This window comes from Pan paniscus, chromosome 17 (assembly GCF_029289425.2).
Source record: "Pan paniscus chromosome 17, NHGRI_mPanPan1-v2.0_pri, whole genome shotgun sequence".
NCBI classification, from domain to species: domain Eukaryota; kingdom Metazoa; phylum Chordata; class Mammalia; order Primates; family Hominidae; genus Pan; species Pan paniscus.
Window position 1 is genome coordinate 61,957,606 of NC_073266.2, and position 23,625 is coordinate 61,981,230.

At 37.5% G+C, this 23,625-nt stretch overlaps 1 long non-coding RNA gene across 1 annotated transcript; it reads left to right on the forward strand.

Moving 5' to 3' along the window:
- Positions 1-799: 799 nt before the first annotated feature.
- LOC130540960 (uncharacterized) lies at positions 800-23,501 on the forward strand. Its single transcript, XR_008955002.1, has 5 exons — positions 800-848; positions 11,224-11,378; positions 11,976-12,158; positions 22,562-22,707; positions 23,087-23,501. It is a non-coding gene; the product is annotated as an uncharacterized LOC130540960 (long non-coding RNA).
- Positions 23,502-23,625: the final 124 nt, after the last annotated feature.

Sequence of the window (23,625 nt, forward strand, 5' to 3'; positions counted from 1 at the left end):
GATGAAAGCAAACAAAATATGCAATCATCAACATGCTTAACACTCACAGCCATCATTCTCATATGGAAAATTGTTTAAATCACCCATTCAAACATGTTCATTGTGGCAATCACACCACCTCCATAAATTGTGTTGTGAAAGAGAAAACACACACACTCTCCCGCTGATGTTCCTGCCTACAATAACTCAAAGGCAAAAGCTAAAGGCTACAATTTGCTGTCAGGCTGTCAAGTTCTGGACCCACTGGGCATGTCGATTTCAATTTTCCTTTCTGCAGATGCAATATCTGGCATCTTGGGGCTACAGAGACTTCTAAGTAGGAGATAACTACAATATTCTAAAAAGGAAGGGGAAAAAGAAGAGATTAACTCTCACAGCTTCCCAATGCATGTTAGCATAAAAACACAACAGTACTCTTTATAATTTTCATTTTAGAGGTTATGAAAGGCAGTTTAAACGTGGCTTGTAAACTTCACCTGAATTATTCCGCAGTGTGTATCGCAGTATTCTGCACCACGTGGGTCCTGTTCACCTATTATCACAGAAGTTTAGAGGTGGAAGGGACAATAAATGTTTGACAAGGTGTTAACAGTCCGTATCTCCATGTCTTCCATTCACGTGGCTCACCATCCACATATTCAAGAAGTACTTTTATCTTTCAAAACAGTTCGGTGATAAGAAAAGAAAATGCATCGTGTGAATGCACAAAGAAAAGTGCATTGTGATGTCACAATGGAGCAGCTTTGATTCTCTTTCCTCTGAACACTAGAGAGGCCATGTCAAAGCTAGACCCTGGGAGTCCAAGCACCTCTGCAAATCCACTTCTCACAAACATGATAATTATGATGGTAGGTAATGTTATCGGTCGATTTGTGTCCCTCCAAGCTTCATATATTGAAGTTCAGCCCCAGGATCTCATAATGTGATATTATTTGGAAATAGGGCCATTGCAGATATAACTAGTTCAAAGGAAGTCATACAGAAGTAGGGTGGGTCCTAATCCAATACGACTGATGTCCTTATACAATTGGAAATGTGAACACAAACATGCACACACGGAGCATGCAGGTGAAGGTGAAGGCAAAGATCTATAAGCCAAGGAATGCCAAAGATTACCAGCAAACCATCAAAAGCTAAGAGAGGGATGAAACAGATTCTCTGTCACAGCCTCAGAAGGAACCAACCCTGCTGGCACTTTGATGTTGGACTTCTGAATCCTAGAACTGTGAGGCAACACATTCCTGTTGCTCATGCCATCCAGTGTGGCACTTTTGTTATAGCAGCCCTAATACAGACAAAGATACTAATTAAAACCATAAACCTCTAATAACATGAGCATATATCATAGAGCTCTTTCAAGATTATTTCCCCAAGTCAAGAAAGACATAGGGCAGAGATTTTTGTTTTAAATGAGCTGATGGAAGTGATGAGACTTACTCTCAGCTTACACTCAAAGGCAATAAAAAAAAGCTGAGTCTAGAAAGGTGTTTCAGAACTGACTTTCTGCAGATTCTGTGACAATAGTCCCTGGCCTATATTGGTGAAAAGAACCGGAAAGGAGAAGAAGACTATGACTCCTAGATAGTCTCTGTTCTCTCCTGTCTGTTTCACCAGGTTAGCAATGCATCTTCAACAATAAAATGTTGAAGGAGATGGGTGCTATAAACTCAGATCAGAGTGGGAGTGTGGGAGTAGAAATAACAATGACAATAATAACATCTTTGCTTCCATAAAGTTTTCCCATTATCTATCTCTTTGAACTTTACCTACAAATACATGAGATAGTAGCCCACTTATTATTATCCATTTTTGCAGAAAGGGAAGCTGAGACTCTAAGAAGTAAAATGAATTATTCAATCAGTTCAGGCCACAGCTCGGCCAATGCTCTTTCTAGGAAACCATGCTTGAAGAAAATGCTTTCCATGGAGAATTTGTGTAAGAACATAGTTACAAAAATAAAAAAGGAGCCATTAAACTTCATTAAATTCCTGAGGGTTCTGAATCCTTGCTGCTTGACTGATGCAAGCACATGTAGGAAGGTGGCCTGGGAAGGGATGGTGGAGTGAACGAACTGAGAGACCCCTGAGGAATACAAGGACTCCCTTCACTGTTTGAAAGGCAGTAGAACAGAGCTTCCAAAGTGCCCTCTGGATCTAGTATACATGAATAAACTCAAGAGAGGGCCACACCAGGCCTGCTGGCATTGGTCTACCCAAGCAGAGCTCCTGGGACTATGTGGCCACAGCCTCTGCACACAAGGCTCTAACCTACCATTTGATGGCAGCAGCCCAGGGTTAAACCTCTGCAAACAAGGGATTGATTGCATCACTGCAACCTCAAAAGGCAGAAAATCTTTCAGCTTCTCCAAACTTCCTTAGAAATCCCTTATTGATTCGTCACCTGGGTATTTATATAGTCTTTCGAAAATCCTTCATATATTCAATGCATTTCCTCTCTAGAAATAAGAAGATAAGATTACTTCCATAATTTTTGTGTTTCATAGAAAGGGGAGGCATTAGTACCTTCTTCCTTTGTAGGCTTGTCTGAGAACTCCATGAAATCAGGGATGCGAAGGGGATGGTGTAGAGTAGAATGTTTCTAATTTGTTCCCCACTTCCATTCCCATTCATGCAGTAATCTAAGTCAAAATAATTACAAATAGCTCCTGACCTAAGTTAACTGCACTGAGAATAGAAAGAAGCAAAAAGAAAAGAGGCATTAAGGTGAATAGGTAGTTATGAAGTAGTCATTAGTGGAATGACTACTGATCTATCCTAAACTTGCCTCACTGTGTCTCATGATCTCAAAGTGATTCCTCTACTCCTCATATTCCACATGTCATGGACAAGACCTCCTTCTCCATCCCCTGAATGAGTTTCTGATTTGTATCCGGTTTCTCCAAAGTCTTCCTCTTCAAACTCCCATTCCATCTCATAGTCACATAGTCTTTCTTTTCCATGGGTTCACTCACCAATTAAATTTTAAGCATTTTCTTTATGCAAGTTGCTGGCCAATTACCAGTGACACAAAGATGAACAAAGCACTGTTCATGTCCTCAAAGAGTTCACTGTCTAGGGGCAGAATTGCAGTCGAGTGGGAGAGTGAGTTGGACTGAGCTCTGCTGACCAGAATGTAATGTGGGATATGGTAGAACAAGCAGAGCATGTGGGTTTTGCTCACAAGAGGGCCCCTGTGTTGATCAGAGTTCTTTGCAAACAGCATAAGTAAGTTCTGGCTTACTTAGACCCAAAGAGGGAGAGGTTGGATTATTTGAATGGATGAAAGAAGCCTCAGGAGATCCAAAACAGGCCTCAGAAAACTAGGAGCAAAGTCTGTTTCTGGGATCCAAAATTCTGGGATCCAAAAAGCAAGAATTATTAGAACAAGGTCCAATCATTTCTGGTTCCACGTGCCATTTCAAGACAAATACCAAAGAGAGGGCCCTGGCTGCTCAACCTCTGTCCTAGGCTGACTCCTTTCCCAAGAAGACCAACTCACCTTACAGATACCCTGTTCAGACTGCTTCTATTAGGGAATAGGCAGTTCCTCAAAAACAAAAACATCAAGGTGATGACACGAAATCAAGGTGGCTGTCAGGTAGAGCAAATAACAGATATCTATAATAACAGTGAGAATATAGAGGGAGGAGGCCAGGCATGGTGGCTTATGCCTGTAATTCCAGCACTTTGGGAGGCCAAGGTGGGTGGATTGCTTGAGTCCAGGAGTTTGAGACCAGCCTGGGCAGCATGATGAAACCTCATCTCTACTAAAAGCACAAAAATTAACTGGGCACGGAGGTGCATTCCTGTAATCCCAGCTACTTGGGAGGCTGAGGCACGAGAATTGCTTGAACTGCAGAGGTGGAGGTTGCACTCTGAGATTGTGCCACTGCACTCCAGCCTGGGGAACAGAGCAAGACTCTGTCTCAAAAAAAATTTTTATATGTATATGTACATATATATGTGTGTGTGTGTGTGTATATATATATATATAGAGAGAGAGAGAGAGAGACAGAGAGAGACAGAGAGAGACAGAGAGAGAGAGAGAAGATGGGGAAGACTCCTGGGAGGAAATGAACAAGAACAAAAATGTTAACAAAAAGCAAGAGTTAGTGGTGTGAGTATAAGAGAAAGAGGAAGAAAAAGGAAGTCCTGAGGATAGTAAATAGAGATGCTTTGGGACGTGGCACCAAGGTGGGAAAGGAATAGGAGCCAGATTGTAGAAGGAACCCATGGAACGGCAAGGGTGTGGGAAAGATGACAAGAGGAAACACAGAAAAACGGAATACAAGACTCAGTGTAGCAGCAATGTAAAGGGGCACATCATGAGGCAGTGAGGTTCTAAGTGTAGAATGGTGCACAGTGCTTAGCACGTGATTAATGCTTAAAGAGCATTAATTTCATTATCAGTATAATCACAGAAAGGGGAGGCATAAGTACCTTCTTCCTTTGTAGACTTGTCTGAGAACTCCATGAAATCAGGGATGTGAAGGGGATGGTGTAGAGTAGAATGTTTCTAATTTGTTCCCCACTTCCGTTCCCAGTCATGCAGTAATCTAAGTCAAAATAATTACAAATAGCTCCTGACCTAAGTTGACTGCACTGAGAATAGAAAGAAGCAAAAAGAAAAGAGGCATTAAGGTAAACAGGTAGTTATGAAGTATAAAGAAAGAGTCTTAAAACCTTGCCAGGTGTCTGATGTAAGAGATTAGGTAGATATTGACATTATTCTTCAAGATGGGAAAGGTGGGTTTTGAGGGAAAGAGGAAGTGTTTGGTTTGGTGATGTCGAGCGTTAACTATGTCAACTATGGCTTCATGTTGGGTTTGGGTGGCAAAAGACATTCCACAGGTGGTAGAACTGCTGACACTGGCCTTCCCATGCCTTGACATTGTGTATGTGACCCGAATGGCCAGAGCAGGAGTTTTTGTTCTGGGGCACTGAGTTTTGGACTGACGATGGGTACCAAGTCTTCTGACCTGCTCTGATATAAACTAGCTTACTCTTTTCTTCAAATCCTTTCTCCACACTATCCTTCCTAAGGCATGTTCTCTTTATTTAAATCCCTGTGAAAATCTCCCATCTGAGGATGTCCCTACTAAAGTATTTTCAAAAGGAAAGAGAGAGGAAGCAATTAAAACAGCAACAACGAACAAGCCCTCAAGGAATTTTTAATGCCTGGAAAGCATTTCCTCCTGAACACCTGGGGTTTCTGGGATAGATAGTTTCCAAGTCTCCTAAAACTAGTCAGAAGGACCTGAATCCTTCTGTGGCTTACAGAGTCCAGTCCAGTCTCGGCACTCCACACATAATGATGAATCATAAAGAATGGAGGAGTTGAATTGGAACTGTTACTGAGCCCAAAGAGTAATTTTTTTCTTACTTATGATGTATTTCAGATCTCACAACATCTGCTTGTTTAAATTTCAGCTGGGGAATTTGGGGGGATGTTAAAAGACTTCTGGATTTCTTATAATAGAAATGAATGTTTCCCTGTGCATTCTAACTTTTCTCCTGATGAATTTTATATCTCCTTAATCTCCTGATAAGCTTGTGCCACATGCATTACATGCTTTATTTGGAATAGAGTGCCCCCTAGGCTGGCTGATTTCCCCGAAGGCACACAACGATTGCACGGGTTCGAAGGAGTTAGACACTGGTGCTCTTGACCCTTAGTGCAGTTTCCTTCCCATGCATCTCTTCCATGAGTTTGCTGGGATCCTTCCCTTCCCTAAGAGCAGTTACTCACCAGAGCATACACCATGTTAACAGGCAGTGCAATCAGTGAGGAGGCTCTTAACATCCACCTGCTCACTTGTCCAGAGAATATACTGAACAGCTCAGGCAGCACTGATTACAAAGGTCAGTAGTCGACATGTGGCTAGAGAGCTTAGCGGAGCAATAATCAGGTGCAGGCTCTTTCCTTCCTCTTAGAGTTTTTCAATTTGATAGGGTAACATGCTCAAGGATGTGAGGTGACCTCTGGGAGCACTGCAGCTTTGTGTTCATGATACTCATCTTTAAAAGTGTCTGTGACCCAGAGATATATCAAGTGATGAAATGAGAGAGGTTTTGCATCCTGCTCATATGTGACAACCTGAACCTGGAGGACATAAGGCTAAGTGAAATAAGCCAGCCACCACCGAAGGAGAAATACTACTTGGTTCTCCTTATATGAGATATCTAAAATCAAACTCATAGAAACAGAGTTAAATGGTAGTTTCCAGGAATTAGAAGTAGGGAGAAATGGGAGTTGTTGCTCAATGGATATATAGTTTCCATATATAGTTTATGGAAGATGAAGAAGTTGTAGAGATCTGCTGTACAATATTGTGACTAAAGTTAACAATACTGTACTGTGCACTTAAAATTTTGTCAAAGGAGTAGATCTTCTGTTAAATCCTCTTACTACAATTTATGTGTGTGTGTGTGTGTGTGTGTGTGTGTGTGTGTGTACGTATATATATGAAGATACTAGGGACAAAGGTAAAGCAGTGTCAATCACTTACATTTACAAATAAACTTAGACCTAGGAAAATGAAGCCACTTGCCACAAGCCACAGAACTAATCAGTAGCAGGTTTGATAGAAGAATGCAAACCTCTTAACTCCCAGTCCCGTAATGTTTCTACACATTGAATAGCATATAATTGCAAAGAATACACCAAAGTAACTGTGTTAATTTCTCACTAGTCACGTCAGCAGGAAAACTCAGGTTTAACAAATAACAAATTGGAAACAGCCCTCAAGGCACCACTCCAAAGCTGGTCTGCCAGTCTAGGAGACTGTGATCCCAAGTTCTGAGTCAGAGCCATTCCAATGAGTCACATTGCAATGCTGGCCCCCTGGGCATCTCACTGTATTTGTAAGAGCAATTCCAAATAAGCAGACAGATGGGCTCCATGCAGACCATAAGCCGGAAAGCCTGCTCCTGTATGCTTGCCTGGGGATGCTGAAAGTGGTTACCTGTCATGAGTGATATATATATATATATATATATATATTCCTTCTACTCACCTGTACCTGCTACAGAAGAAGTCGGATTAGGTAATTTCCTACCCTAGAGCGACTTGAGCAGTAAGTATCTTGCTCCAAGATATCCCCACTAGTGTCAATTCAAAGTTTCTAAAATTTTAAACTTAAAAAAGTATTTATTACTGTGATTCTTAAAAGCCCTTTTGTATTTTAAGAACCACCTTATTTACATTTAATAAAATGTAAAGAATAAAATGTAAATCTTTGGGCAAGGGAAATGAGATTAACTTAGGAGACCACTCGTTACTAGGAAACATGAGAAAGAAAAAGGGGAATATGGAAGTATCAGAATTCAAATTAATATGCTTCATCTGTCATTAACTTTTTCTGAGCACTTAATATATATCAGGCCTGAGCTAGGTGCTGGAAGGACAAAGATGAATAAGGTGTGGTCTCTGTTCTCAAGTTCAAGAGTCTCTTAGACAAGCAAAGGAAAGAAATGTGAATAATCGCAACATTATGCAATGAAGTGTTTTAATGGTGATATTAAAAGTGTTTTAATTATGAAAAAACAGATGAGGGCTACATGAAAATTTCCAAAAAATAGATTATATTTGCCGAGGAAGTGATGGTCAGACTATTTATAAATAAGGAGAAGCTCATCATGAAACAAAGAAGGCATTTGAAGCGGAAGAAGCAATATGCACAAAGGCACAGAAACAAAATAGATACTTTACCCTCTGGAATAACAAGCAATTTGGAATAAATATAATGGTGACATCACACATATCCATTTTTAGGGTGACTAGCCATTCCAGTTTGGCTTGGTCTAAGGTGAGTCCTGGGGCACGGGACTTTTAATGCTAAAACCAGGAAAGTCCTGAGTAAACTGAAATGAGTTGGTCACCCCATAGATGGCCATGAGGAGAAAGATGTTTATGTTTGGGAAAAAGTAGCAAAGCAAATTGCATAGTAGAAACCATACTGAACCAGGAGTTAGAAGCCCTGAAGTTGAACTTGGCTTTGTCATTACAAGGAGTCTTCTTGGAATCACTTTTCTAATGGCTACTTGGGCAAGGAAGCTCTGGTATAATTTCAAGCTCAATAGCTCCATCATTCTAAATGTCTTGGGACATTTAGAGCAAAGAGCAAAGTGAGGTAGAATCACCTGCCTGAACAACAGATCATTCCATAGAACAGTAATTCCAAGAGTACATGTCTTTCATGCACAAGTTATCTGAAGCCTTCCTCAAAAGCAAAAAGAGTCTCAGGAGCTAGAAATCTGAGAGACTACCTACTGCTACGTGATAACCCATGGAAGCCATGAATATGAGTGTATTAATGCCTTATTCAAAATTAGCCACTTTCAGGCACAAGTCACTGGTTTGTGGCTAGGCATCAAAATGATTAAAAAACAATCAGTGTCTGTTTATCATTACTATATAGATATATTTTACATTGTAATGATCTGGAGCTGCCAATCTCAGTTGCACTGTGGCTTATCACAGACTTTCTTATTCATTCATTCAGTCAATGGATTATAATAATAATTCTTTAATTAGTAGAGGAAAAAAAGTATGTGATACTTGGAACTATCACTTCACTGAGGTAATTACATAATTTAGATGAGTACCTCTTAGAATTACTAAAGTAGACCAAAAACTAGAATTACTTCTGTAATTGTTCTAGACCAAAGCAAGAATTACCGAACATGCTTCAGACTTCCAACTGCACGGAACCTCTATTCATATTAACCCCAAAATTCCAAAAATAAATCATGCCTACACTGCACCTTGACTGTCTATAAAACATGAAAACAGTGACCAAATTTAGTCCAAGGAAAAAAAAAAGTCAGCATGTGAATGAGTTAGATGAAGAGGCCTGGAGAAGAATCTTAAGGGCTCATAATTGGTTGGCTGACTACAGTTAGTGTCTCAGGGCCTTATCCAGACAATCTTCTTTTATGTGAATGTCATGAATCCAAAACAAAATGTGAGCTCCCAAACTAAATTTTCTATTTTCTGGAATTTTAGTTTTCTCATCTACTTCCATAGTTGGGAGATCAGCCCAGCAAGCCTTGCAAAAGTTCTAAAAAACAATCAGTTCCATTTCCAACCCCAGTGATTGTTCTCTGCTTCGCAGCTTGTAGCCTCTGCCAGAAAATGAAGCAAACGTTCCTTCTCAAAGCAGGTGCAGCAGCCTGACAATAATCCAATAAAAAACCTATTAGCTGGGTCTCCATGACACTCCTGGTATCCATGGGACCCACAATATCTTTAATGTAGATAATCAATCCAGACCATTTCCTTCTGCAATTGCTCCCAATATGGCTCCACTCCTAGGACTGTTCCACTAACATTTTGTTGCTACATTTTCTCATGAATGCTGAATCACTCTCTAATCCTTGCCGTGAAACACGTGCAGTCCCACTCAGTGAAATGGATCAATCTGCTTGTGTTAGCCAATTGCAATTGCCTACTGAGCCACATCCGTAGATTGCAAACAGCAGGCCTAATACTGACCAAGTTGTAAATTATCAGTCATGGATTGATGGTTAAGTGATGATGGGTAAAGAGGGAACACAAGAGGTGATTTGAGACCACTGGAGGCACTGCATATATCTCTGAGTAACTCTGCATATGTAAGCTCTAATGCAACAATTTGACCTGCATATGTCAGGTCAAAATGTTAAATAAAAATTCAAGGAAAAGGTGTTCCAACTCATCTCACATGTCGATTTTACCTTAATATTCCTGTTATCATATCTCATCTCAATTCAGAAATCTTCTATGGCAGGCTATACTAAAAGACCAAACCTCTCTTTCACCTGGGATTTAAGAATTTCATCACTAGGTACCCTCCATACATCCAACTCCATCTCTTATTGTTCCCACATTAACATTCTATTTAAAGAAGCAAAATGGATCACTATTAAATGTGCATGATGGTCATTGTCTTATCACTTTATTTGCTAGACTATAATCTCCATAAAGCAGGCACCAAATTTGTCACATTTACCCTATATCCACAGCACCTAGCATCTAGTATATACATAATAGTTCTTGCAACTATAAATTAATTTGTACATATGCTTCTTGCTCTAAAATTAATGCTCTTTCCCTTCTCTGTATTTTCTTAATTTTCAAGGCCCTGCTTAAATCCTAAATCCTCCTGACAGATTTTCCTAGGCCATTCCTGACTATATTGCCCTATTTTCATCAAAGACCAATTATGTAATAGAACCCACGTCTCTTTAATTCTTGACTTGGAAAATGTTAGAACTTTAAAAATACTTAAAGTTCATCTTGACCGACACTCCACTTTTTATAAATAAGAAGTCTGCAGCCAAAGAAAATACATCACTTGTCCAAGTTTACATAATACATCACAACCAAGACTAGAACGAGACATGGGGTTTTGCACAACCCCAGCTCTGTCATAACTTGGTCTTGTCTGCACCAGGAGACTGTCATTCATTCCTTGAAAGCTTGTTAAGTGTCTGTCAATTCCTCCACAGGCACAGAAGAAATTCCATCCTGACGTTTGATAAATATTGTTTATTGGCATATTTGTTCCCTGATTTAAAATTGTGAAGTCTAAAGAACAATGTAAAATCAATGCTGAATAATTTTTAAGTGTTAAATTTTGTCTTTGTTTCATGTTTAATGAAAAATTAAAGTCACTTTAGATCTGCGCTGATTTCTCTTAAACCAACAAAAACATCTGGGTAGCTATTAAATGTCTTACAAGCTGTAAAAAATCAACAGCCACTCAGAATCAATAGCTCTCCTGGGAAACTGTTTCTATTCATCAGTGCTTTCTACAAAATGTGACTGAAGTATTATAATAAGAACCTGGAAAAATAGTAAGGTATGGAAAAAGGGGTGTCATTTCATGAGATGAAAAGGAAATCTTCAAAAACATTTACTGACCATATCATCTAACCATCTGCTTCTGGAAAAATATATCATAAAAGACATGTGAGCTCCTGCCCTCCTCAGTACATGTTGTTTCAGAAAAATAAATAAATAAATAAGCCAAATTACAAGACTGTTTGCCAAGGTCCTAAACCCAGCTACATGTCAAACTGGTTAGGTAAGTAATCTTACAATTGTCTGAGCATTCATGAATATTATGTTTCTGATAAATACAGAAAAGACTGTAGTAGTGCCTATTGGCAATTCATCACTCTCCATTTCCTATCTTTCCCAGAAACACAGGGAAATTTCATTTTCAAACTTCCCTTGCAGTTATCTGTGGTCATTTGACTGAAATCTAAGCCAATGGAATGGGAATAGAGATATCTGTGCCACCTACACCTTCACACCTGCTCAATGAAAACTGCCTACATGTTCTCCCACCTTTCAACTGATGGCAACACTAGAACTGTCTTAGCAGCCTACAAGTGGAAAATGTCAGAGTTGCCATTGATCTGAGCCCCAGAATTTCTGTGTAGAAAAGAGCTACCCTAAGCTCTTTTCTTTTAAGCTGGTGTCAACCTAAGCACCAGCCCTAGACAGTTATTATTATTCAACCCACTGAAATTTTAGGGACTATTTTTTACTGCAGCTTAACATACTCTAACCAACAACAACAACAAAAACTTTCCATGTTATAAGACTGTTGTAAAGTCCAAATTTTTCTTTTAAAATTATATAAATATAATATAAATTGAGAGGGGGATAATTTGTTAATTGCATATATATTGTCCTTTCCCCCTAATTTTGCATGATTTTTACAGGAAAAAAGAAATACCCACACATTTCTGTAATCACATTACTATAAAATTAATATAATTTTACCAGTATAAAATTACTAGTAATAAAATATTACTATATTCCTGATAAATAGGAATATAATATCTTTTAATCTAAAAGCTTTCAGGTAATGCAAATAAAATTCCTTCAGTCTTTTTCTAATGACAAAGCCACATTAGGAATAAATCAGATTCGAAGCAAAAATTACATAAACAATATCTCCAGTCTTTATTCCATTTGGATAGTGTAAATCTTGGCCAAAAGAAAGAACCAGAACTTGAAGATGTAATCAAAGACTTTCACTCAGGAGTATCAAGGAATTGTGATCCGTCTCTATAGCCTCCAGACCTTGACAAAGAAGACAGAATTGCTTCTCAGTTCCTCAGAGCAGAACTGTGCATGAAATGAGACCCATCAATAATTTTCTGGTATGTACTCTTACTTGGAAATGGGTGACACATTCCAGAATCAAGCCCTTCCTTATTTCCAGAAGATCATAATTTAGTAGGCAACATAATAATAACTAACACTTTTATGGTAACTCGTAGCTCAAAGAATATTCTCAAAGTTTCCTTTCAGTCAATAGTATTACCACCAGGTTTTCACATTTTAATATGAATCTTGACATAGAAACCAGTTGTTTCTGACTTCACACTATCTCTGAGTTTTCTTATTTATGTTCCATTTCAATATCCAACATCCTACATAAACTTTAAACTCCATATCTGAATTCCTGAAAAATACTCCTAATTACTCTTAGCTCAAACACTGTCTCTTTAGTTCCTGTGCCATAGCAGATGCCTTAAAATATTGGTGCATCATATAAAATAAGAATACGTATCTTCTACTGAATACTAAGTGCTACACTCTATGCTAAATACTCTACATTTATTGTCTTATTATATTCCCGCAATCACTACATAGTAGATCTCATTTTTCTCCACATATAATGTTTGAGGACACTGATGCTTAGAGAGGTTAAGTAACTTGTCTTTACTTGCAATCTTTAGTGGTAGGGATAAAATTCCCTACCTGGCTTGTCTGACTTAAGAACTTGAAATTTTTATCATTATATTCTATTGCCTTTAGAATAATAATAATAAAAATAAAATGTCCCTTAATCCATTTGTTGGTTTTTAAGTACAAACCCCTCTCTCAATTGAATCCTTTTCTATCTCAGAGAATTCAAAATGGTCCTCTATGTTGAAACATATTCTCACTTTCTGGTGAAATTCAAACTTGTTCATAACATCTCCCACAGCTATTACTCTATCATCTTTTTGGCTATACTAAGTAGTCATTTCAACGGAACTTTTTTCTGTGTGTATGTATATGAGGTATTTTATATATATAATAATATATAATATTATATATTTTTTAAATATTATATATTATATTATATATATTATGATATATATTATATATTATAATATATCTATTATATATTAAAATATTTATATTATATATATTATAATATATAATTATATTATATATATAATTATAAGATACATATTAAAATCTTATAATTATGTATATAATTATGTTTTATACATATAATATATAATAATGTTATATGTTAATTATATATTATATATATTCTATTATATATTAATATATTATATATAATTATGTTATTATATATATGTTATATATAATATGTTATATATAATATATTATATTATATATAATTATGTTATATAATATATTATATTATATATAATTATGTTATATTATATATTATATTATATATAATTATGTTGTATTATATATTATATTTTATATTATATTATAATTAATTATAACATATTATAATTATATTACATATATAATTATAATATATTATATATTGTATTACATATACTATATTACATATAATATATAATGTATTACACATAATTATATTATATTGTATTATATAATTATAATATATTATATAATATATTAATTAATATAATTAATATATAATTATATATTATATATTATATATAATTATATATATATTATATTATATATGAAATATATACTATATTATATATTATATATAATATATGAAATATATACTATATTATATATAATATATAATATATAAAATATAATATATTATATATAATATATTATATATGATATGTATAATATATTATATATTATATAATTAATATATTATATATGATATAATATATTATATATTATATAAAATATATTATATATGATATATCATATATTATATAATTATAATATACTATATATTATATATTATATAATTATAATTAACATATTATATATATTATATAATATTATACACAATACATATTTCTATTCCCTTATATCCCTTTGATCACTCTGTGATCTTGTTCTCCAAAAAGCCTTTCTCCTCTGTCTTGGCAACTTCCTTTTCTTTCTACTTATAGTTCAGATACACACATAGGTACTTACCCACAAGAGTCTGAAAATATTTATTTAATGCTTATCACCTGTGAGGCAGGGTCTCTTCTAGGTTTCAGCAAAACAGCTGTGAGCAAAGCAGAAAAAGTTCCTACCCTTAAGGAGTTTCCATTCTGGTAGAGAGACTGACAATTTGTGAACATGCAAATGAGAAATGAAAAATGAAAAGTGCTATGAAGAACATAAAACAGGATAAGCCAATAGAAAGTGTCATGGGCAAGGAGGGGATTATTCTAGCCTGGGTGATTAGGAATGGACTATCTGAAGCTGTACCATTTGCACTAAGGCCTAAATAATGAAAGAACCAGCCATGCAGAGGCTTGAAAGAAAGATTTCAGGCAGAGAGAACAGCTGTGCCCCAGGGTGAGAATAAGTTTCTTGTGGCCCCACTATAGCCAGCAGGTGAATGTGGCTGAGGGTAGTGGGTAAAGGGGAAAAAATGAGGTTGGAGGTGTGGCCGGACATAGAATATCTGGAGCCTAAAAGTCAAGGTTAAGATCCTGGCTGGGTCCTCGGTGAGGTGGCAAGCAATATGAGTTGGTGAGCCAGGTTTTCCATTTTTTAAGAGTACACTCTGGCAGTTGTATGGAGAATAGACTGTTGATGCAACAACAGTGGAAGGCAGGAGACAAGTAGTCTATGCAGTGGTCCAGGGGAGATATTTTTATTATGTGGTCTACAGTTATGTTTATGAAGATGGAAATGATAGTGTGTGTTTGGAACATATGTCCTTCACTCTTCTTTTTTTACTTCCAAATTATATTAAGTTTAAATCTATATATGTTACAAACTCTATTGAAGTTTTGAATCTTCTTCCAGGCTTTTCCTTCTAATCCTCAGCGATTACTTCAGTGTATAATTGCCCAATGTAGTGAGTGTTGATGTACATATTAGGTTGGTGCAAAAGTAATTGAGGTTTTTGTCATTAAAAAGTGATAGCAAAAATGGTAATTACTTTTGCACCAACCTAATACATTACCACAGTAGGCCTTCAACAATATCTGATGTGTAAATGCATACATGAATTCCAATTTTTATGATTTTCTAGTTTCACGTGTGCTGAAGTTGCCGTAGGCTTATCCCCTGATACAGTTTGGAAGTGTCCCCACCCCAATCTCATGTTGAAACATAATCCTCAATATTGGAGGTGGGCCTGGTGGGAGGTCATTGGATCATGGTGTAAATTTCTCATGAATGGTTTAGCACCATCCTTTTGGTGCTGTTCCCAGGACAGTGAGTGAATTCTTGCAAGATATGGTTGTTTAAAAGTGTGTGGCACCTCCTGCTCTCTTTCTTGCTCCTGCTTTGGCCATGTGATGTGTCTGCTCCTGCTTCACCTTCTGCTATGAGTAAAAGCTTTCTGAGGCCTCCCCAATGACAAGCTGATGCCAGCACTGTTTCCTGTACAGCCTGTAGAACCACGAACCTATTAAACTTCTTTTCTTTGTAAATTACCCAGTCTCCAGTATTTCTTTACAGTAGTGCAAGAATGGCCTAATCCATCACCCTAGCAGACCTATAATCCCCTCTAAGGATAGAACTTGTCCTTTTTCTTTTTTTTTTCCTTTTTGTTGTAGCAGGGGGTTCTTTACAGGACTAGGTATATTGCTTGACATATATATATTTTACATTTTGAATTTTTTTTAAGTAATTCATAATGAAAAAGTAGCACTGATGTGTCTACTATTCAATTCAGCAAATATGGATTGACTATTATAGACTCCTCCGCAAGCAAAAGGCTAAGTATGATGTGTTAAATTTGTTTTAAATGTGGCAGAATAGCAGTGTACTTTGCAGAAGCAGAAAATTCAGACTTTCTAAAGGTACAGTTTTTCTGAAGAATTTAATGATAAGCTTGGCTAAATATGCCGAGGCTATGTTATGAAGGTCTTCAAAAAATATTGGCCTTCATCCTGCAGGCAATGCAGAGAGCTTTTCTGAATAGGCAAATCACCTGAGCAAAGTGTTAACTTGGAGGAAGCGTTCAGGGTTCACTGACTATGGAAGACTTTGAAACCAGATAGGGCAGAAAGAAACTATTTCAAAATAATCATCTGCATATAAGGAAGAATTAAAGGTAACTGATATTTTTAATGCCTACATATGCTTATGAAAGTGTCAGGTATTGCTGAAGACTTTATAGACATAATCTCATGTTAATTCTTGAAAAAAATAGAAAGCAAATCATTATTTCAATGGTACTGGCAGAGAACCTGAATCTCAGAGAGCTTATGTCGTATCTAAAATCACAGAAGTCAGATCAAAATGGTACTATTAATATTAGTAATAATTCAAAGTCATGCGCAGGAATTGATGTTTAAATATGAGGGTACAAGAGAAGCAGCTCAACATCATTGCAAGCTTTTAATCCTGTGGCACTAGAAAATGCGAGTTGCCATTTATGGGTGAGAGACGAAGCTAATAAAAGAGAGTGTATTCTCCATTTATTTACTTTGTACCTTAGGTTAATTTTCTGGATAACTACCGTTCTAATAATATGCCTTCTCAGCAAACTCAATTTTACCATATTTGTCTCTAAATTATCTTTGTAAATATCCTGTGCATCTTCCCAAAACAATTTTCCACCACTGAGTGTAAAAGATCATTGTATTTTTCTTTTCTAGTTGAATATTTGTGCAGAGTTTGGCTAGCAAACCTAAGTTACATTTCAGTATATATAATTTAGTACAGGGAACAAAAAGAATTAGAGGCATTGCACAGAGTCTGTAAGATTATTGTTGCTGTTTCCATTGTTTGGCAGAGTGTTTGCAAGTTTAGAGACTAAATTGTAGTTCATTTCTGTTATCATTTTTTTTTTCTTTATTTTTTTATTTTTTTATTATACTTTAAGTTTTAGGGTACATGTGCACATTGTGCAGGTTAGTTACATATGTATACATGTGCCATGCTGGTGTGCTGCACCCACTAACTCGTCATCTAGCATTAGGTATATCTCCCAATGCTATCCCTCCCCCCTCCCCCCTCCCCACCACAGTCCCCAGAGTATGATATTCCCCTTCCTGTGTCCATGTGATCTCATTGTTCAATTCCCACCTATGAGTGAGAATATGCGGTGTTTGGTTTTTTGTTCTTGCGATAGTTTACTGAGAATGATGGTTTCCAATTTCATCCATGTCCCTACAAAGGATATGAACTCATCATTTTTTATGGCTGCATAGTATTCCATGGTGTATATGTGCCACATTTTCTTAATCCAGTCTATCATTGTTGGACATTTGGGTTGGTTCCAGGTCTTTGCTATTGTGAATAATGCCGCAATAAACATACGTGTGCATGTGTCTTTATAGCAGCATGATTTATAGTCATTTGGGTATATACCCAGTAATGGGATGGCTGGGTCAAATGGTATTTCTAGTTCTAGATCCCTGAGGAATCGCCACACTGACTTCCACAATGGTTGAACTAGTTTACAGTCCCACCAACAGTGTAAAACTTTTTGTGTACATTTAAGTGAATAGCATATAAAGGCTTAATTCTCACATTGTTGGTTTTGGAAAATCATCAATTTATAAATGCAATATCCCTTTCTTCTCAATAAGGGTCATTTTACAAATGGAAAATGTCAAAATTCTTATGGTACAGTTGAAAACAGAAGCACTCCCCATGGTATCTCAGATACGCAGTTAAGAATGAGAACACATTCTTGATATTTTATTCCCATCCACCCACCCCCTAATGTACCTTTCTTTCTTGAGCTCATGGCCAAGGAAGAAAACGAATGTTTCTAGTTTTTCCCTGTTACGTCCAACTGTGGTTAAATGTCCCTGAAGCACGTACAGTGGTTTCTTTGTGTCTATGTTTTCTTATCTATGACCACATTTTGCCCTTACAATAGCCCCAGCAGATAAGTAGGCAAGTATTACTATCCCCATTGTGCACACAGATGTTCCAAGTTCAAGAATGTTGCCTAAAATCACAAAACTGGATATTGGCAAATCAGGTCTCTAGACATCCTGCCCATCCATCTTCTTTCTCCTAAACAGCAGCCTATGAGGCTGGACTAACATTTTTCTAGATTAAAGTGATACACATTAACTACAGCTGTTTTTCCAAATATGTGGGTGGGTTAGTCAACAGCTGTTCTTAACCCTAAAGAGAAGCAAAAGCACAACCGCAGAGAATGACAACAGGAAGCATCTTTCAGGCAATTTACAACTTGAGGCCAGGCCTCCATCTGTTGTAATAAATAGAAGAAAGGATTGGGTAATTACCTACTATGTTGATCCCTGTAGATAGCCACTTTTCCTAAACCCCTCAAATCACTTTGTCTTTAGAAGCATTTCCTTCCTTCTCTTACCCTCGTATTTTCTGACTAATTGTATAGTAAATACTTTGAGGGCAGGGACAGGATCTTCTACGTCCCATATAACTAGACTGCTTGGCTTAGTTGGTGCTAACAAGCACCAGGGTGTCACATGGGGTTTCAGAGGTGGGGCGGGGCACGGGGATCCTATCTCAGTGCTGTATTGGAATCTGCCCAGGATTCTTGTTTATAAGCACAACTGGCCAAGTGCAGACTTTCCGTGATATCTTTCCCTGACTTCTTAACAGTCAAAATTCAACCTGTTCTTCAAGATTCAATTAATTCCACCTTCTCCATGAAGATTTACCCAAATATGCAAGTTGATTTCCCCCCTAATAGAATCCCTCAAGCTATTGATGACTCCTTTATAGCCCCAAGTCATACCCTGCGTTTCACTGTTAATTATGTCTCCTCAATTAAAATAAAAGTTCAGGGACTGTGCATTTTAGTTCTTGTAGTTCTTCCCCACTCACTTCCCTTCTCACCCACTTCTACCTTCAACTAGTATGAGTATGTGGCACAGAATTTAGGTCATATGAAAAATGACAATGTGAATGATTTTTATAAATATGTTGGGACTTACCCATCCAAGCAAAACCTGTTCCCTTCAAAGCAGTTTTCTTAGAAAGCTCAGCATATTGCAGCCTTTGATGTTCTCTCCTCTCTCAAGTAGGTTCATCTTTTAGAGGGTGGTTAGCTGATGCTTACTTTATTCTATATTAAATAATCTGACCTCTCCTGTGCTTTCTCTTCACCAACAGACTGGGCACATTTCTCCAGTTGAAAATTGTTTCCAACTTGAAGCACTCTAGTTGAGATTAAAAAGATAAGGCAAATGAAATATTAGAGAACGGCTCAAATATGTATTTAACCAATTGTTGCGTGTCTTTACATTCTTCATGCTCTATGCAGAACAGATCTTTCCACTTTAGAGCCCCCATAGCATTGGGAACTCCAACAGAGCACACCCCTGATATATGCAGTGGTGGGCTGCTGACCTGACTCTTGCTGCCCCACCAGACCATGAGATCTGGTGGAGCAGTAAACAGGCATTGCTCTTCTGTCTTTGCCTCAAGCCCTCACATAGTATCTTAATCAACACATCCAAGAATCAACCCATTAACTGTTTTAAAAAAAATCTTTTTCTCTTTGCATTGCTAAAGAAATTCAGGGAAGACACTAAACACTGTGGATTTGAGAAGCCAAGTAAGATTTCATGGCTTACCACAGACCAGATGTACACTTTAATATAGTAAAACATAGGTAGGTAGAGGAAGGAGGAGGGGAGAAACATGAAGCAAAAATATTGATGCTTTGTCTATTATATATCAACAAGAAAATTGAGGCATATTTCATCATCAGTACCCTACATAGGTTCAGTGATTCTATGAATATTGTTCAATCAAGAAATTGCCTCCATTTGGTAAGAGTTTCAAGTTATGGATTACCATGGCTTTGGAAGAAAGCAGAGTGGCTTTGGGAAATCAGTTAAATTTTCTAGGCCTTGGTTTCCTCATCTTTAAAATGAAAATAGTGGTGTTTGTCCTGTCTCCCTAGGATGAAGATAAAGATTATATGAGATAGTATATGTAAAATACTGTGAAAAGTCCTAGGGCAAGTATAAGGAATTATCATCTAATTTAGTTGCTGACAGGGGAAGAGAACATAATTATCTGAAGATGGATATGGTATCCATGCTGAGTCACTTGCTTTCAACTCTCTTTTACCCAGGGCCAAAGCTTCTTTATGAGAAAGCACCAGGCAGGTGTAATCAGGCTTCACAAAAGATGGTTCTCCTCCCCTTCCTTTCTCTTTCACCTTCCAGGATTTTGGATCCAAGGAATGCTTGACAAAATGAACTTGAAATTATTTCCTTGCAACTACATTGTCTCTCTTTAATGTTGTAAGAAATATATTTTAATCGCCATTGTTTTTCAATGTCTCATACAGAAAGAGGAGATGTTTCATAAAATTTGATGAATGAGTAAAGTTGCTAACCAACAAAGACTTGAGATTTATTCATTAATTAATTTAGTAATTTATACCAAGGATATATCCAGGTCATTTAGAAAATGGCTCCTCTTTCTTGTGATTTAGATCCACTAGTTAATTGGTTTCTCTGCCCGGCTGATTGTCAGTCGAGACGCCTACGTTGCTTATAACTAGCATGTCCATAAACAGAGCAAAGTTATTAATTTAATCTGCTTCAGTTGGTAGGCAATGTGGGGGAACCAGCCTGTGTGTACATAGTTCTCTTGGGTTTGTTTACTGGATTACCACTTCAGAAACAGCCAGACTGTGTCTGTCTATACAACACCTACACCACTGAGCTGTTAGCTTGTGTACCCAAACAATTCATTGACTCAGTGGCAAGTGTCAATTGCTTGGCTGAATTTCTGGTTGTTTAATGAAATTGAATAGTTGATTAATTTCAATTGGTTAATCCAATAATGCTCTGGAGACCAACTCTTTTTTAAAGAAAAAATATGTATTTCTTTACTTGAAAACACTAATATTAGTTTTAATCACCTTCACACAATTACATTTTTTTTTTATTTTTGAGACAGAGTCTCATTCTGTCACCAGGTCATAGTGCAGTAGCACGATTTTGGCTCACTGCAACCACTGCCTCCCAGGTTCGAGCAACTCTCCTGCCTCAGCCTCCTGAGCTGGGACTACAGGCACACGCCACCATGCCCAGCTAATTTTAGTATTTTTAGTAGTGACGGGGTTTCACCATGTTGGCCAGGATGGTCTCGATCTCTTGACCTTGTGATCCACACCCGCCTCGGCCTCTCAAAGTGCTGGGATTACAGGCATGAGCCACCGTGCCCAGCCACACAATTAAATTCTTTATTCCAGCCTAGGCAAATATAAAGAACATTGGTTTAGGAGCCAAGAGACCTGTATTCTTTCTAGTCCCGCCTCTCCTATTGCCTAATTGCTTGACCTTGGGAAATAAACCTTACACTTCACCTTCTCTCCCCACCACTATGCCCTACATTACTTCTCACTCCCAGCCTCAATGGTATCACTTGTAAATGAAAAGCTTAAACCAGTAGCTCTCAAGTTTGTGTTTTATGAACTTCTGATGCCATGACTATACTGGACTTCCTCATTACAGAATCCTTGTTTATGTAGGCTTCAAATATCTAAGTGCTTGTGACTCCTTCTTATTATGTATATATTATATCTCAGAGAAATTGCAAGGCTTCTAAATAGGGTTGACACTTGGGTCTCATTTTGGGCTATGGGTAGAAGTTAAACTGGTGAAGAAGTAGACAACAAAGGGGAAAGTTTAAACACAACTACATTTACGAAATAGGAGAGTCATAGTCATAATGCTTCCAAAGAAGTAGATGTTTCTCAATTTACCCTGAGAAGAGATGTGGCAATAGTTAGAACGGGATAATAGGTGGTGGCTATGGTGTGGTGGCTCTCACAGTTATTTAATCAGTGATAGTTCTATTATTTCCCAACACTTGTTTTAAATGATGACAAAGGCTCCAGAAATGGAGCTTATATTCCTAAGCCTAAACCTTCCTGGTGGCTCTAGGACATGGAATTGGTGCCAATGTGCCATGTGGTTGAATGGGAAAAGAGGCTTGTGTTACAGCAGGAGTACCAGTTGTGGTACTGGACTTGTGGTACCTGGAGTACAAGGAAGCTGTCACAGCAACCCAGGAGAGAAGTGACGAGGGCCTAAACTGAAGGCAATGAGGTGAGTATGGAAAAGAAATTATTTTACTTGGCATGGACATTACCTGAGAAACCATGCATATGAGCCTCCACCCTTGTTTTCACAGAGCAGACCTGTTCTCCTGGGCTAATTTGGGAGTGTGGTAAGTTAGGGTATATTTTACTGTATTTGTTTTTTAAACTAACAGTTACAAAACATGTCAGAAGTACACATGAATTAACAAACTCCTGCAGGCTGGGCTGAAGTTTTACTGGAGACTATAGGAGGTCTGTTGGCATGACAACCAAAGGGAAGCTTCTTCGGGGCCCCACAGTGGATTCTGCAGTGGCCTAGGTCCATGATAAAGCTGCCTTCCTTCCCTGCAGGAGCCCATCTCACAGCTGTGTGTTCCAACAGCAGGCTTATACCCCTGGCGTTTTCAACAACATGGCCTAAGGCACAGCCTTATAGGCTTTCTAGAAGAAAAACTTCTTTGGGAGCCCTTTCCTGCTCACTTACCAGCCTTGTGATTGTAAGTGAACCCTGGAAACTTTCAACATCTCAGCTTCTTCATTTGTAATATAGGTGAATAAAACATTCATTTTATATAATAAAGATTAAATCCCCAAACAAAACAGAAATCCCCCACAGCTACTCTACAGAGTTGGAAAGCAAGGTTATCCTGTGGATCCAGGGAAATAAAATTGCATGTGAAAAACCCTTGTAAGCTATAAAACACTATACACGCACTCACATATGTCATTGTTAAGTGAGTACCTTATGCTATCTAAGTACCTATTGTTGTACAACAAACTACTCCAACATTTAGATGTTTAAACTAACAAAGGTTTAGCCTTTCAATTCTGTGGGTGAACAATCTGAGTGGTGTTATTTTTGTCCTGTCTCCCTAGGATGAAGATAAAGATTATATGAGATAATATATGCAAAATACTGTGAAAACTACTAGGGCAAGTATAAGGAATTATCATCTAATTTAGCTGGCTACAGATACCCAATGGTTCATCCAGAAGTTTGTTCCAGCTAACAGCAGTTGTGCCTCTTTCATGAGACTTATCATCCTTTGCTGGACTAGACTAGACTTATTTGGAACATGGAGACCTAAGAGTTTCAAGACTGAAAGCAAATGATTAGGACATTTCCCTAAGGTCTAACCCCAGAAGTCATATAGCTTTGCTGTGCTGTATTCTTTTGGCCAAAGAAAATCACAAGGTCAGGCCAGGTTCAAGGGAAAGGGAAAATATGCTCCACCTTGTGATGGCAGATTTGGAAATAATCACATACAAATAAAATAAAAATTAAAACATGGTCAAGAATTTCCTCTCTGGCCAAGACCAGACATACAACTCAGGAGGAATCAAGGTCTAGGCCTCGCATTTTATTTTAAGATCTTATTTCAGCTTGGTGCAGTGGCTCACGCCTGTAATCCAAG